At 39.9% G+C, this 17,027-nt stretch overlaps 1 pseudogene; it reads right to left on the minus strand.

Annotated features, from left to right (window-relative positions):
- Positions 1–8,245: 8,245 nt before the first annotated feature.
- On the minus strand, positions 8,246–9,017 carry LOC111149207 (annotated as a pseudogene).
- Positions 9,018–17,027: the final 8,010 nt, after the last annotated feature.

Genomic DNA, 17,027 nt, shown 5'->3' on the forward strand with positions numbered 1-17,027 from the left:
CCTTCTAACACACACACAGTTGGCAAAGCTCTGTGCAGTTTGCTGCCTTGTTTGAAGCGGCCGGATGCCTTCGGAGATTAAGCAGACAGAAGTGCATTGATACGGGCTTGAGTTGGTCCTCACAGCCCTTTGGAGAAATTCCTTTGGATTTAGGCTGGATGTGTGATGTACTCGTTTTCAGAATCTGCCTCACTAAAAGTCATGTTCTCGGTTTCCTGGGTTTCTTTTTCTTACCCTGTTCCGTGTCCATCACACATGAAGCCGGCCTAACTGTCATGTCTCCGGCTAGCAGGTCTGAGTGTCATTGCCCCAGGCTTCCCACACACCTGCCCTCGGTCTCCTGGAGGGGAAGAAAGGAAGCCCGGATTCTCAGCTTTTCTGGTGTCTGGAAGAACATTTTCAGAACTGACGCCCTTGGGCACAGATCTCTGTTCTTAGCCTAACACAGGTGTTCTCTGTTTTCTGATGACACAGCCATGAGCATCGTTTTCACCCTATGAAAAAGACACTGCCCTTTCTTTCAAGGGCCCTGCCCCTGTTCCTGGCCTTCTGGTCTCTACTTGTGTGTACACACATCTTCTGGGTCACTCGCCTTTCCTTACTCGCCTTTTTCGCTTTTTCAATCATTAGTTACCATCTAGGAAGCTCACTCTGTATTCTCTCAGGCCTAAACCCTAGCTGGTCTTTCCACCATTGTAGGCACATCCCTGGCTTGTGCTTAAACACCTCTTCCTTCCACTCCCAGCCTGGTCGGTGGCTTGCAGATTGCAGGAGACCCCCGTAGCACTTCCGTCCTGCAGACATGGGAACGGGAGGTCGCAGACCTGTGTGCGTTTGTAGCTCCTGCTCCAGTGGCTGCTTTTTCTCGCTTGGTAATCCTCGACACCTCCCACTAGATGCACACGCACAGTTAATACTATTGGCACTCAGCGTATGTTGGATTTTTGAAACCATAAGCTTAACCATCTCCAGATCCTAGCCAATGACTTCTTTGTCAACCTCTGCACCAAGACTGGAAAAGGGTGGGTGGGAAAAAAAAGCCAGATGACTGGCCAGATCTTTTAACCTAAATAGTAAACACTGAATCTGCTTCACATTTACTTCTGACTCCAATCCCTCCACCCACTGAAGCCGGCACATACACAGGTAGCCCAGAGCGAGGACGTAAGAAAACCCAGGGCCCTCATGCAAGGCCTGGTGGTGAAACTGAGGCTATCTTCAGCACTGCAGGGTGAGGCTATCTTCAGCACTGCAGGGGTGAGGCTATGTTCAGCACTGCAGGGGTGAGGCTATCTTCAGCACTGCAACTCTCTCTGCTTGACTTATTTCACTCAGCATAATCTCTTCCAGTCCCGTCCATGTTGCTACAAAAGTTGGGTATCCATCCTTTCTGATGGAGGCATCATACTCCATGGTGTATGTGGACCACATCTTCCTTATCCATTCGTCCGTTGAAGGGCATCTTGGTTCTTTCCACAGTTTGGCTCATGCTTTGCGCCCACGGCGGGTCATCAGGGGCCCAGCGATGGCCCGAAGGAATCCCGGGGCACAAGCACTGCTGCTCAGCGCGCAGACAGACAGTGAGGGAACGAGGGGAAAACCAAATTCTAGTAACTTTGTGCAGAATTGCGTTGTGAGAGAGTGAACAGGTGAGGCCGTATTCATTGCATAAATGTGAGCAGAATGAAGTTCCTTTTTTTAAAATCAGTTGATGAACACGCAGTGTATTATTAGTTTCAGAGGTGGAGGTCAGGGGTTCCTGAGCTGCATGGAACAGCCGGTGCTCACTGTGTCACTGGCTGTCCCTGACGCCCATCAGCCTGTCACGCCACCCCCCCACCCATTTCCCCTCCAGCAACCCTCAGCTTGTTTCCTAGAGTCTCTTATGGTTTGTCTCCACCTCTGATTCCGTCTTTCTAATTTTTCTCTCCCTTTCCGTACGTTCATCTGTTCTGTTTCTTAAATTCCACATGAGTGAAATCATGTGTAATTGTCTTTCTCTGACTGACTTATTTCACTTAGCATAATACCCTCTAGTTCCGTCCACGTTGTTGCAAACGGTGAGATTTCATTGTTTTGCTGGCTGAGTAACTTAGGTCCATTGCATGTACACACCACATCTTTATCCATTTATCTGTCCATGGACATCAGGGCTCTCTCTGTAGTTTGGCTATTGTGGACATTGTTGCCATAAATATTGAGGTGCCTGTGCCCCTTCGAATCACTATGTTTGTATCCTTTGGAGAAATACGTAGTAGTGCAGTTGCTGGGTTGTAGGGTAGCTCTATTTTTAACTTTTTGAGGAACAGGGAATGAAGTTTTTGCCACTGAGTTATCTACATTTTCCCATCTAGATCATATCTCTTAGATACGAACTACTTTCTTCCCTTGTCTAGATCTGCAGCTGGGAAAAGAACAGACACTCATTCACACTAAGGTGTAAATGACTGATAACATTTATATCTCCAGGCATTTAAAGAGACTACCGTGCCAGATAGGCAGGTGAATAGAGTTGAGAGCTCAAAAAAAGAGTAGTGAAATGTTGGTAGAATCTAGGTACTGAGTATATGTGTTTTCATGGTAAATTTTTTAAAATTTTTGTTGTATGCTTGTAAATTTTCAAGGCCTTATTTCTTATTTTCTTTTATGATAAAGGGAGGAGGAAGGAGTATAGGTTTAAAAAAAAAATCTTTGTTCTTAAACAGCTTTCAGTCAGAAGAGGAGGTTAAGCACATGCACAAATAACTAGGTTCTAAATCTGGGGTAGGGATTTGATATAAGCCTGTTTTTCCTCTCTCTGTTCTTTTCCTTCTCCCAACCTAGGGCAAGGGTAGGGAAACTGGAGAAACTGGAAGGAGGCTGCAACTCTTTTTGGCTTTTATGCCTAGAAGTCCAGAGTCTTAGGAAAAGGAAATGCCCTGGAACAAACAGTCCTTCTCAGAAGAGCAGAGGCAGAGTGCTGACTCTTCTCCCTCAGATTAGGAAGAGGTCTGGAAATGGGGCCTCTTCTGGCCTGCTGGCGTGTGTTAGGAAGTAGTAAGTGCTCAGATTAGAAATCGCTGTGTGTGGTTTAGGAGACGATAACCCCCTCTCCTAAATTATTGACCAAACTAGGACCATTTTTTTTTTTTTTTTTTTTTATAATGAAAGGGAACGCTATTGACCATTACCCTTGGGCAATAAACATGAAGCGGGACTGTCCCAGGTAAACCGGGAACAGAGGCTGCCTCAGAAAAGACTGGAATGCCCTGAACAGGGCTCAGAGTGTTAAGCCACTGGGCCTGAAGGGGCCGACAAATAGGAGTGATGGACCGATGACCTGGTGGTAACCCAGGCGACAACTGATGGTGCCCTTCCCCTGCCCCCAAACTGTAGCACTGCCCCAGCCCTGTGGAGATGTGGCACAGCTGAGGCTGATGCTGTGGGGGCGGGGGGGCCTGCAAGCTGTCGAGATAAAGTGAGTATCACTCCTCTATTCCCTAAACCTGGAAAGGGAAAAGGGGAGAAGGGACAACTGGAATTTTTAGTCTTTGTAATTTTAGCCATTCCTGCGGGTGTAGAGTGGTAACTCATGTTGTTTTTGGCATTTCCTTGATGATGAAGGATGGTGAGCTTTGTTTGTTGAAAAACACTTTCCCTTATTTAACTGTTTTGGTGACTTTTTAAATTTTTTTTCCCAATGACCATATAAGTGCCCCTATTCTATTCTGCAGATCTATTGTTGATCCCTAAGCCAGGACCTCACTTTCTTGATTAATCTAGTTTTATAGTAAATCTTGAAGTCAGTAAATAATGTAAGTATTCTAAACTTGTTATTTTCCAAAATACTTCAGTTACCCTGGGTTCTTTGAATTTCTGTATTAGAGTTTGTCAATGAAAAAAGTCTCCTTAGATTATGATCAGGTTACAAGGGATCTGTGATTCATTTGGGGAGAATTAACATCTTTCCATATATTTAAACTTACTGAATTCTTCTTTCAGCAATGTTTTTTTGTTGTAAGGATAGAGTTCTTGTATGTCTTTGGCTAAATTTATTTTTAAATATTTTGGTTTTTTATATAATTATAAATTGTAAGCTATGTTTCTAGTTTAATTTTCTTTTAAAAGTTGAGATATATGGGGCACCTGGGTGGCTCAGTGGGTTAAAGGCTCTGCCTTTGGCTCAGGTCATGATCCCAGTGTCCTGGGATCGAGCCCCGAATCGGCTTTCTGCTCAGCGGGGGGGGCCCTTCTTCCTCCTCTCTCTCTGCCTGCCTCTTTGCCTACTTGTGATCTCCGTCTGTCAAATAAATAAATAAAATCTTTAAAAAAAATAAAATAAAATTGAGATGTAATTGACATGTAACATTGTAAAAGTTTAAGGTGTACAACATGTTGATTTGATATATTGATATATTGCAATATGATCGCCATTGTAGCCTCAGCTAATGCTTCTAATCACATCACATAATTGTCACTTGTTATTTTGTGGTGGGAATCGTTAAGATCTAGTTTCTTAGCAAGTTTTTTATTTTTTAGCAAGTTCTTTCATAATACAGTATTACAGTCTGTAATTGCTATACTGTCCATTAGAGCTCCAGGACTTATCTTCTAGGTGGAGCTCAATTTTCAATTGTTTGCTGCTTGTATATAAGAACCTTATTATTTTTGTCTGTTACCATGCATCATGAAACCCTGTTAAATTCACTTTTTTTTTTTTTTTTAAAGATTACTTATTTATTTATTTATTTGACAGACAGAGATCACAAGTAGGCAGAGAGGCAGGCAGAGAGAGAGGAAGGGAAGCAGGCTCCCTACTGAGCAGAGAGTCCGACATGGGGCTCGATCCCAGGACCTTGGGATCATGACCTGAGCCAAAGACAGAGGCTTTAACCCACTGAGCCACCCAGGCGCCCCAAATTCACTTATTATTCTAACAGTTGTAGGTTGCTTAGGATTTTTTTTTGTAAACAATTTTGTCATATGCAACTAGAGATCATTTTTACTTCTTCCTTTGCAAACTTGTGCCTTTTATCTCTTCTTTCTGTCTTATAGCAAAGGTTAGGACCTCCCGTAGAATCTGAAATAGAAGTCTTTACAGTGGAAATCCTTGCCTTGATCCCAGTTTTAGAAGGGAACATTCAATATTTCATCATTAAGTATGATGTTAATTGTTGGTGTTTGGGTTAATTGTATTTTTCAAGGAAGTGTCTGTTTTGCTTATATTATTCAATTTTTTGTCATAAAGTTTATAATACTCTCTTGCTATCCTTTTAATGTTTATACGATCTGTAAATCCTTCCTGATATAGGAAATTTGTGTTCCCTCTTCTTTCTGGATTTGATTACCTAGGGATTTATCAATTTTGTTGCCTTTCATTTTGTTAATTTATTCAATTGCTTTTTTATTTTGTTGATTTCCACTTTTGCCCTTATTGTTTCCTGACTTCTCCTTACTTTTGGTATACATTGCTCATTCTTTAGCTTTTTATTTTTTAAAGATTTTATTTATTTGTCAGAGAACACAAGCAGGGGGAGTGGCAGGTGGAGGCAGAGGGAGAAGCAGGCTCCTGAGCAATGAGCCCGGTGTGGGGTTCCATCCCAGGACCCTGGGATCATGACCTGAGCGGAAGGCAGACACTTAACCACCTGAGCCACCCAGGCATCCCTCTTTAGCTTTTTAAAGTGAAAATCTAAGTATTGATTTCGGAACATTCTTTTTTAAGTGTTTAAAGCTATAAATTTCTTTCTCTTCACTTTTTTCAGTAATCACATATTTTTTGATATGTTTCATTATCAGTTTAAAAGGTTTTCCAATTTTACTTATGATTTGTATTTTGATCCAGGTAGGTTATAGAAAAGTGTTGTTTAATTTCCAAATATTTGGCATTTTCCTAAGTGTCTTACTATTATTAATTTCTAGCTTAATTCCATGGTCAAAGAATATAATCTGCATAGCTTTAATCCTCTTTATTGAGATTTATTTTACGGCCATGCATAGAGTTTACCTTGGTGTGCATATTATACATAACAAAAATAATTGTATTCTCTATTGTTGGCTGTAATATTCTTAAATATCATTAGGTGAAGGTGATTGATAGTGTTCAAATTACGTTCCCACTGAGATTTTTTTTTGGTCTAGTTTTTTTGTCTAGTTTTTATTGATGTTACAATTGTGGATTTGTATTCTCTCTTCAATTCGTCCATTTTTGCTTTGTGTATTTTGAAATTCTTTTAATAAACACATAGGTATGTATGATTGTTATATCTTTTCTGAAGAATTGACACTTCTATCATTATGTCACCCTTTATCTGTGGTAATACTTTTAATTTCAAAGTCTCTTTCCTCTGATATTAATATTAGCCCCTCCAGTTTTATGACTAGTGTTTGCTTGGTTTATCTTCTCTCATGTATTGACTTTCAATCTGTTGGTTTCTTTATATATTTAAATGTGTCTTGCAGAAAACTTACACTTGGATCTTGATTTTCATGATTTTTTTTATAGTTTCCACTTTTAAATTGGAGTGTTTAGGCCATTAAAATATAATTATTCATAAATTTGAATTACAGGACGACAGTATTGTTCTCTCTTTGCTTCTGTTTTTTGTTTCTTTTTTCTTTCCTGCCTTATTCTGGATTGAGTATTTTTTAAAATTCTGTTTTTATTTATGAATTGGCTATGTAAGTATAGTTTTTTGCATTTTTTTAAGAGAAAGCATGTGGGGGGAGGGGCTAAGGGAGAGGGAGAGAGAGAATCCCAAGCAGGCTTCATGCCCAACCCCATGCAGGGTTCTTTCTCAGGACCCTGAGATCATGTCCTGAGCGGAAACCGAGAGTTGGACCCTGACCTGACTGAGCCACCCAGGTGCCTAGCTTTTTGCATTTTTAACTCGAAAGCTTAAAGATTACAATTACAGGTCTTAATGCTTTGTAATTTATTAAAATCTTTATTTTTTTTTCCTGTTCTTCAAATTGGATAATATCTGTTGATCTATTTTCTCAAGTTCATTGATGCTTTCCTTCATCACTTCTATTTTGCTTGTAAATCGGTATGTTTTTCATTTCAGATATTGTATATTTTGGTTTTATAATTTCAGTTTCTTTTTTTATAGTTTTTATTTACCTTCAGATTTCCTATCTCTTTGTTTACTATGAGACTTCAGTAATGAACATTTTCCTTTATCTCACCACGCGGTTATAGTAGCTGGTTTGAAATCTTTTTGTGCTAATTCTAGCCTGTGGATCATCACAGGGTTGCTTTTTGCTGATTATCTTTTTTCTTGAGATTGGATCACAAATTGCTGCTTGTTCCTACATCAAGTAATTTTGGATTTTAACTTGGATGATGTGAATGGTATATCCTGGAAACTGTTTCTGTTACATAATTCTCCAAAGAGTCGCTATTTTTGTTTTGAAAGACAATGTGGTTGGAATAAAATTTCAAGCTCCATTTCTGGACAACTCAAACCTCAGTTCAATTTTTGTATCTTTATTTTATTCATTTATTTTTAATGGAAGCCATGAGTATTTTTTTTTTTTTTAAAGGTTTTATTTATTTGACAGAGAGAGATCACAAGTAGGCAGAGAGGCAGGCAGAGAGAGAGGGGGAGGCAGGCTCCCCGCCGAGCAGAGAGCCCGATGCGGGGCTCGAGCCCAGGACCCTGAGATCACGACCCGAGCCGAAGGCAGAGGCTTAACCCACTGAGCCACTCAGGCGCCCCGCCATGAGTATTTTTAATGCATGAAAGCACTGACATTTCAGCTCAGTTGTAAAGGGATAGTCAATTCAAATAAGATAGGCTACTAGGCTAATCATTCGAAGGCAAACAAAAGTAGACCCTTAATCGCAAACCAAATGTTGTCAATCTACATTGTAGCAATGATCCATGAATAATAACGTAAATTAAATTAATTCAAAAAATTTATGTTATGCATTTTAAAAAGGGAGGTACACTGACATTATGTCAGGTTCCAAGGTTAATTTCTTAGGTTAGTGATACAGCAATTCAAGAAAGCATACCCATTTGTTTCTTGTTGATTTCTAATGTTTAAATGATATCAAAATTAAACAGATCTCTATATCAAGACATCAAATGATTTACTTAAAGTCCACATCTGAATTATATAACTCCTATAAAAGTGGAAATCTGTATCTTCAGTTATTACAAAGAGAGCATCCTAAGTCAACTGGCATATATATATTTGGTCCTTCGAAGGTTAGACAATTCATTGAGAACTTCCCTTCCCCACCCTTGCAGTCTCCAGGTCACTTTTCTGTCTTGTGGCTCTTTTGTGCTAGCCCCGGGAAGATGGCTAGGGGCAGGGGCGAGGCGTACTGCTCCATAAGGCTCAGGAGGTGGCTGTAGCTGTCTTGTTCGTGCTTTGTGAACACAGCTGGCAGGTTCAGCTCATCCTGTAGTGCCTTCACCCAGGCCATCTTCTCAGTCTCCTTTTGCCCATGATTTTCCAGAAGGATCTAGCGCTGCAGACAGATCTGGAGGAGTCTGCTGCAGCTAGCTATGTTTGTGGTCCTGGATGTCAGAGCCAATCTTGCCTGTCACACTGGGCTCCCCGAAGAGATCAAGGTAATCCTCCTGAATCTGAAAGAACTTCCCCATCTCCAGCAGGATCTTCTTGGCATTGGCATTTTTTTTAAGACTTTATTTATTTATTTATTGGACAGAGAAAGAGATCACAAGTAGGCAGAGAGGCAGGCAGCGGAGGGAGGGGGGAAGCAGGCTCCCTGCTGAGCAGAGAGCCCGATGGGGGGGGCTCGATCCCAGGACACTGAGATCATGACCTGAGCCGAAGGCAGAGGCTTAACCCAATGAGCCACCCGGGCGCCTGGCATTGGCATGTTTTTTTCTCCTCGTCATTACCTGTCATTTACATGACAGCAGCTATAGGAAGATAGAATGAGTAGAAGGCTGTCTTGGACTTGACAGTAGATTGTCCTTCTTTTCAATGAATCTGCCAAGATCCACATTGGCCCAGAGGGCTGTGATGAGGTGAGTACCTGAGCTTAAGTTATAATTCATTTTTGAAAGACACAACTAGGCATTACATCCAGACAAGGAGAGGTTCAACAAAAGATAAGATTTCATTTCACCCTACATGGTTTCTTGAATCTTTGAGGAAACCTTTTCCAGAAAAAAAATCTGTCAAATACCTCCGTTGTTTATCTGTCTAGAACTGGGTCCTATGACCCCCCCCCACAAACCAGTTGCTAAAAATCAGAAAATGATCATTAATGATAGTAACTAATCAGGATTTATTCCGTCCTGTGATGAGAAATTGATACCCACATTGCCAGCACACTGTAAGGAGGTAGTGTGTAAGACAGTCACTTAACATCTGCCACAAACCCCTACAGTATTCTTAATTCATGCATGATAAGGAGTAGAACATAATGTTAAAAAACTCTATCATATCAAATAAAAATGGTAAGATAATTCTTAAGTTATATGGTGTTTTCACTCTATACCCTTACCCTTATGTAGGCATCCAAATAGAATAATTGACGAAAAAATTAAATAGAAGTGGGAATATTTTAAGTACATTTTTTAACCGCATAGAGTGCAATGAGTACTACTATTTCTTGCAACTAGAGACTTCTGGCATTAACAATTTAAAATTATGCAGAATTTTCTATTTTATGCATAAATTTCTGATTCTTTTGCTGACCCAAATATAGTTGAAAATGTTATTTAAAAAAACACTGGATTCATCTAAATTTTGTTTTAATTCTAGTGTAGTTAACATGCAGTATGATATTAGTTTCAGGTGGACAATACAGTGATTCACCAATCCCAGTATTACTCAAAGCTCATCATGGTAAGTGTACTGTTAATCCCCTTCCCCTAGTTCACCCATCTTCCCTCTGGTAACCATCTGTTTGTTCTCTAGTTGAGAGTCTGTTTTTTGATTTGTCTCCTTTTTTTCCCCTTTGTTATTTGTTTTGTTTCTTAAATTCCTCATATGAGTGAAATCGTATAGTATTTGTCTTTCTCTGACTGGCTTGTTTCGCTTACCATTATATGTTCTAGGTGTATCCATGTTGATGGATATATATATACCATATATATATATACACACACCACATTTTCTTTATCCATTCATCTATTCATGGACACCTGGGCTGCTTTCATAATGTGGCTGTTATAAATAATGCTGCATTAAACATAGGGGTACATATATCTTTTTGGATTAGTGTTTCCCTTCTTTGTATGAATACCCAGTAGTGTGATTACTGGATCATATGGTAGTTCTGTATTTAATTTTTGAGAGACCTCCATATAGTCCACCGTAGTGCCTGCACCAGTTTGCTTTCCCACCAACAGTGCACGAGTGACCCTTTTTCTCCACATTCTTGCCAATACTTGTTTCTTTTGTTTCTTATTTTAGCCGTTCTTACAGGCGTGCGGCGGCATCAGTGTGGTTTGATTTGCGCCTCCCTGATGCTGAGTGGTGTTGAGCATCTTTTCAGGTGCCTGTCGGCCGGCTGGATGCCTTCTTTGCAGAATTATCTGCTCATGTTTTCTGTCCATTGTTAAGTGGATTATTTGGGTTTTCGGTGGTGTGATCTTTTTGTCTTGTGACGAGAACTTTTGAGATCTCTTAGCAACTTTCAAATATACAACACAATATAGTCATAATACTGCATTGTTAACGATAGTCAACACTGCATTGCATCTCTAGGACTTGTTTATCTTTTTTTTTCTTATTTTTAAAGATTTTTTATTTATTTGTTTGACAGACAGAGATCACAAGTAGGCGGAGAGGCAGGCAGAGAGAGAGGAGGAAGCAGGGTCCCCGCTGAGCAGAGAGCCCGATGCGGGGCTCCATCCCAGGACCCTGAGATCATGACCTGAGCCGAAGGCAGAGGCTTAACCCACTGAGCCACCCAGGCGCCTGGACTTATTTATCTTATAACTTCAAGTTCATATTTTTTAGAAACCTTCACCGATTTTGCTCACCCCATTCACCCACTCATCTATTAACGGACACTCAGGTAGTTCCCGTCTCTTGGCTACCGTAATGTTGCAGAACACGGGAGTGCTGATATCTTCTTGAGATAGCGATTTTGTTTACTTCATAGAAATACCCAGAAGTGGAACTGGTGTGTCCTATGGTAGTTCTATTTTTAACTTTTTGAGAAAGCTCCATACCATTTTCCATAGGGTTTGCACCAATTTACATTCCCACCAACAATGCACAAGGGTTCTCTTTTTCACATCCTCACCAACACTTGTTATTTTGTGCTTTTTTGATAATAACTATTCTACCAGGTATGACATAGTAACTTATTGTCATTTCGATACGCACTTCCTTGATGTGAGTGGTGTTGAGCTCCTTTTCATGTATCTGTTGGCTATTTGTATAAGATTTTATTTTTAAGTAACTTTTACACCCAACATGGAGCCAAACCTATAGCTCTAAGATCACGAGTTGCGTGCTCTACTGACTGAGCCAGCCAGGCACCCCTGTGTTGGCTATCTGTATGTCTTTGGGAGAATGTCTATTCAGTTCCTCTCTGCTCATTTTAAAACTCCGATTGTTAGTGTTTTGTTGGCTACTGAGTTGTACGAATTCTTTATATATCTCGGATATTAACCCATTGTCTTACAGGTGGTTTGCATACATTTTCTTTCATTCCATAGGTTGTCTTTTAATTTTGTTGATGTAGAGAAGATTTTTAGTTTGATGCAGACCCATTGTTTATTTTTGCTTTTGGTGTCAAATCCAAAAAATCATTGCCAAGATTAATGTCAAGGAGACTACCCCCTGTGTTTTCTTTGAGGATATTTATGGTTTCAGGTCTTAATAAGTTCAAATCTTTTATTCATTTTTTCTGTGTGATATACAGAATTTATTGATTTTTCTGTATGATATAAAATGGGGTCCAGTTTCATTCTTTTGCACATGGCTATCCAATTTTCCCAATGCCCTCTATTGAAGAGACTGCCCCATTATATATTCCTGGCTCCTTTGTCATATGTAATTGATCATATATGCATTATTTCTGAGCTATTTTGTTCACTGATCTATATGCTGTTTTCATGTCAATATATACTGTCTCACTTCCTATAGTCTTGTAATATAGTTTGAAATCAGGAAGTGTGATGCCTCTCTAGCTTTGTTCTTTCTCAAAACTGCTTAGGCTGTTTAGGGTCTTTGTAGTTCCATACTCGTTTTAGGATTATTCTATTACTGTGAAAAAGGCCACTGGAATTTTGTTAGAGATTGTGTTGAATCTGGAGATTTCTTTGGGTTGCATGGGCATTTTAACAATATTAATTTTTACATGGTGCCTGGCTGGCTCAGTCAGTCAGTGGAGCATGCAACTCTTGATTTCAAGGTTGTGAGTTTGAGCCCCACGTTGGATGTAGAGATTACTTTAACACAAAACCTTAAAAAATTAACTCTTCCAACATGTGAACATGGAATATCTTGCCATTTATTTGCGTCATCTGTTTCCATCAAAAGCGTCTTATAGTGTTCATTGTCCAGGTCTTTCACCTCCTTGGTTAGATTTATTCCTAGATATATATATATGTATATAGATATATATATATATATCTATATCTATATATATATATATTTTTTTTTTTTTTAGTTTTTTTTTTGTTTGTTTGTTTGTTTCGTTTTGTTTTTGTTTTTGTAATCTCTACACCCAGTGTGCGGCTCAGACTCACAACCCTGAGATCAAGAGCTACATAATTTACTGACTGAGCCAGTCAGGTACCCCTAGTTATTTTATTCATTTTGATGCTAATATAAACAGAATTGCTTTTTAAATTTATCTTTCTCGTAGTTCATTATTTGTGTATAGAGATGCCACAAATTTCTGTATATTGACCATATATCCTGCAGCTTTACCACATACGTTTATTCATTCTAACAGGTTTTTTGTGGATACATTCCGGTTTCTACAGACGGTGTCATGTCAGCCGCAGATAGTGGCAGTTCTACCTCCTTTCCAATGTAGATGACTTGCCTTATTGCTGTGGCTGGAATTTCTAATACTGTGATGAATGAGAGTGGCAAGATTGTGCGTCTTCATCTTGATTGATTTGTGGATGTTGAACCATTCTTGCATCCCTGAAAGAAATCCCATTTGATCATAGTATATGATCTGTTTAATGTATTGTTGAATTTGGTTTGCTCTGTTTTGTCAAGGATCTTTGCTATGTTCATCAGGGATATTAAGCTATATTTTTCTTTCCCTGTAATGTCTGGTTTTGGGATCAGGGTAATGCTGGCCTCATATAATGAGTTTGGAAGTATTCTCTTCTATTTTTTGGAAGGCTTTGAGAAGAATTGGTATTCCTTAAGTGTTTGGTAGACTCACTCATGAAACCTTCTGGTCCTGGCCTTTTGTTTATTGAATTAGTGATCAAATACCTCTTAATATACTTACTAGTAGTTTGTCAGTTCAGATTCTCTGTATCTTCATGATTCAGTCTTGTACGTTGTGTGTTTCTAGGAAGGTATCCATCTCTTCTAGGTCGTCTAATTTGTTGGGATATAATTGTTTATTGCAGTTTCTTATCCTTTTTATTTCTGTGATATCAGTTGTAATGTATCCTCTTTCTTTTCTAATTTTATTTCTTTGACTCCTTTTTTTCTTGGTGAGTCTAGCTAAAGATTTATTTATTTGTTATTAAAAAAACCCCACTCTTAGTTTCACTGATCTTTTCTATTGTCTTCTTAGTTGCTGATTAACTTATTTCCATTCTGATGGAACTTGCTATTTTCTTCTTTTACTAACTTTCAACTTTGTTCTCCCCCACCCCCAAGTTTCTTGAGGTATAAAGTTAGGTTGTTTGAGCTTTTTCTTGTTTCTTAATATAGGTGTTTTCAGTACAAACTTCCCACTTGGCACTGCTTTTGCTGCATCCTTTAAGTTTTGGTATTTTGTAGTTCCATTTTCATTTGCCTCAAGATACTTTGCTTCTTTTGATAAATTTCACTGCCATGTCTTCAAGTTCGCTGACCTATGCTTCCACTTCATTGGTCTTCTTTTGAACCCTTCTATTAAATTTTCATTTTAGTTATTGTATTCTCAGCTCTGATTTTTGTTTGGCATTTCCTTATATTTTTCTATCTATTTTTTGAATTCTCACTTTGTGCTTGCATTGATCTCCTGACCTTAGTGAACATCTTTATGACTGTTATTTTGAACTCTTACCCCATTTCACTAAGGTCTTTTTCTGGGGTTTTATCTTATTCTTTCATTTGGAACATATTCCTGTTTCTTCATTTCTTTAACTCTCTGTGTTGGCTTCTGGGCATTAGATAAAACAGTCACTTCTCCTAGTCTTCAGAGAGTGGCCTTGCATAGGAGATGAAACTCCTCATTCAACGCTCCCCTAGCTCTTTGTTGTCTTTCAAACCTATGTGGTTGTCCAGTCAGCTTTCTTCATCCTTTGTGGCTCCTAGTAGTTGAGGGTGTGTTAAGACCTGTCAGTGTCCCAAAGGGGAGGATCTCAATCATCACCTAGATGATGCTGGTGGGGCAGAAGGGAAGAAAAGGACTATCTTGCTGTTTTGGCCACCGACTGGTGTGTGAGTGGTGTCAGGACAGGACGTCTGATGGAATTCCGCCCCAGCCATGGGCTGTCTTGATGATCTTGTAGCTTCAGCAGGTGATAAGCATCTCCCAGCCCTGTGGACTAGAAGCCTGCATCCTGAAGAATTCATTCTTCTATCAGTGCCCCAAAGGCATTCTGCCAACACCTGTTCCCCTGTGCAGATCATCTGCAACTTAGAGGGTTTCCGCTGTGTGACCACCCCCGCTGCAGGGCCCCTATGACTTGTGCATATCCTTGCCCTCTGTTGCCGACTGGCTGTACCCAGCTTGTACTCTGGAGAGTTGCTTCCTGCTTGCCCAGGGATCGAAGAGCAGCTTTGGCCTGGGTAAACCAACAAACGCTTCTGTTGTGGGTGGGCTAAGTTCTCCAAGAAGGTCTGACCCCTAGCATTGGGGAGGGGGACTGTTTCCAAGTTTGTCTTTCCTTGAGTACTCTCCCTTTGCTCAGGGTAATCAACTTTCTTTATATCTTATAGGCACTCATTGGAGTTTAATAATTCTTTATATTAAACTTACCCTGTTCAATCCACTGTATCAAGGAGTGGCAATACTAATGTTTTAGCAAGAAAGAGCTGCTTTTCCAATGACGGAATATCAGAGAGGAACTTATAGAATGAGGTAGGAATAAATAAGCCCGTTTCTTCATTTGGAACTTTTTTTCTTACATAATTTTGACTTCAGGGTTTTGAAATTTGACATTTTTGTGTCATAAGCTAGACTATCAAATCAGTACCAAGAGAAATTCTACCTCTCCTGTGTAGCACGAGACTTAGGAAGGGGCAACAGAAATCTGAAGGAGGGCCCCACTGAAAAGGTCAGCTGCGATTTCAGGTTAGTGCCGATGTCATGGCAGGACTTCAGATTACTGACATTGTGTGACAGGCCGATGCCTACACTACAGGAAAAGTAGTATCGTTGGGCCTGAAGACGTGCTTAGCATGTTCAAACTTAAAGCCTGTCTAGAAGAAAGTGAGCAGGAAGAAAAAAACAACCCGTATCATAACTGTGGGGATGATATAAAAATAGTGGGGACAATATTAACTCCTAATGATGTAGTTAATGAGTAAACATGACAGAGCTTTGAATTCTGGGATTGTTATTACATAAATTCATGTTAATCTTTCTGTGATGATAATAAAAACTGTGCAAATGGTTGGTATCGGGACAACTCAGGGAACTTATATAGATGCAGACTGCTAGCCTTCATGGTGGTGTCTCAGCAGTGGGCATTTTAAAAAAAGATTTATTTATTTGAGAGAGAGAGAGAGAACGAGAGCGAGCACACATGAGTTGAGGGAGACGCAGAGGGAGAAAATCCCAAGAAGACTCCCGGTTGAGTGCAGAGCCCAGTGTGGGGCTGGATCTCATGACCATGAGATCGTTACCTGAGCTGAAATCACGAGTCGGACGCTTAACTGACTGACCCACCCAGGTGCCCCAGCAATGGGCATTTTTAACAAGTACTCCTGTGATTCTGATGCACGGTATTTTTGAGAAGCTGTGATTTAGTGTCTGAATGAGCTTCCATAAGAAAAGTGAAATTTTGTTTGGAAATAATAATAAGAAAATTGTTCATGTGTTCCTGATCTTAAACGGTCTTTATCATTTTATCCCATGCTTCATCCCAGAGTTAAGGCAACAAGGAATACCTTGTCCCCAGTACACTATTTCTGTGTGGAACTGTCCTTCACATCTGTCTGGTCATTTTACACTTTGCTGGGAACAGAGAAGTTCTTTGAGGCTGAAGTTCTTCCTTTTTCTTGCCAGTAATAAGGTGAATAAGACTCATGCTCTTCTAAAGGGAAAAAAAAAAAATCCAACCTAATAGAATAAAGCCAGTAATGTGGAAAATTACAGACAAGTAAATTTGGAACCATTTAAGAATAAAAAGTCAACATTCTCCTGTATCCAGGAAAAAAAAATCCTATATCTTGGTAAAAGATACTTAAAATATAAGCTTAAGGTAGTGATCATATTAGGAACATCTATGATCTTAACTTTTACACTCAGAAGAGACTGTAGATCGGGTATCAACAACAATAATAGGAAAACTGGGGTGTACCAGGCTGGTTTCTCTGATTTCTCTTTTGTATGCCTCACAGGCCCTCACTCCTCACTTTAACAGATTCTTAGGGGTTGATCTATGCTTGCTAATCAAGTTTGGAAACAGGTTGTGCAAAACAAAACCAAAAACGTTCCCCTTCAGCACAGGGAAAAATGTTTGGTTTCGACAGTGTCTCTCGGAAAACTTCAGACGCTTTCACTGTGGAACCTCCCTGCACTCTTCGGGGCTGAGCAGCTACCACGAGGAACGAGGAACGAAACAGCGGGGAAAGCCCTGAGTCAACCTGCGTGTAGCAACGCGCCCGGAACTTCTCAAGCAGCCCAGGAAGTTGGACGCGTCCCAGTTCTGTGGCAGGGCTTTGTCGTTCCTTAGAACTTCACAGCTTTCCTG

This window comes from Enhydra lutris, unplaced genomic scaffold, assembly GCF_002288905.1.
Source record: "Enhydra lutris kenyoni isolate GAN:26980312 unplaced genomic scaffold, ASM228890v2 scaffoldscaffold21, whole genome shotgun sequence".
Lineage (NCBI taxonomy): Eukaryota > Metazoa > Chordata > Mammalia > Carnivora > Mustelidae > Enhydra > Enhydra lutris.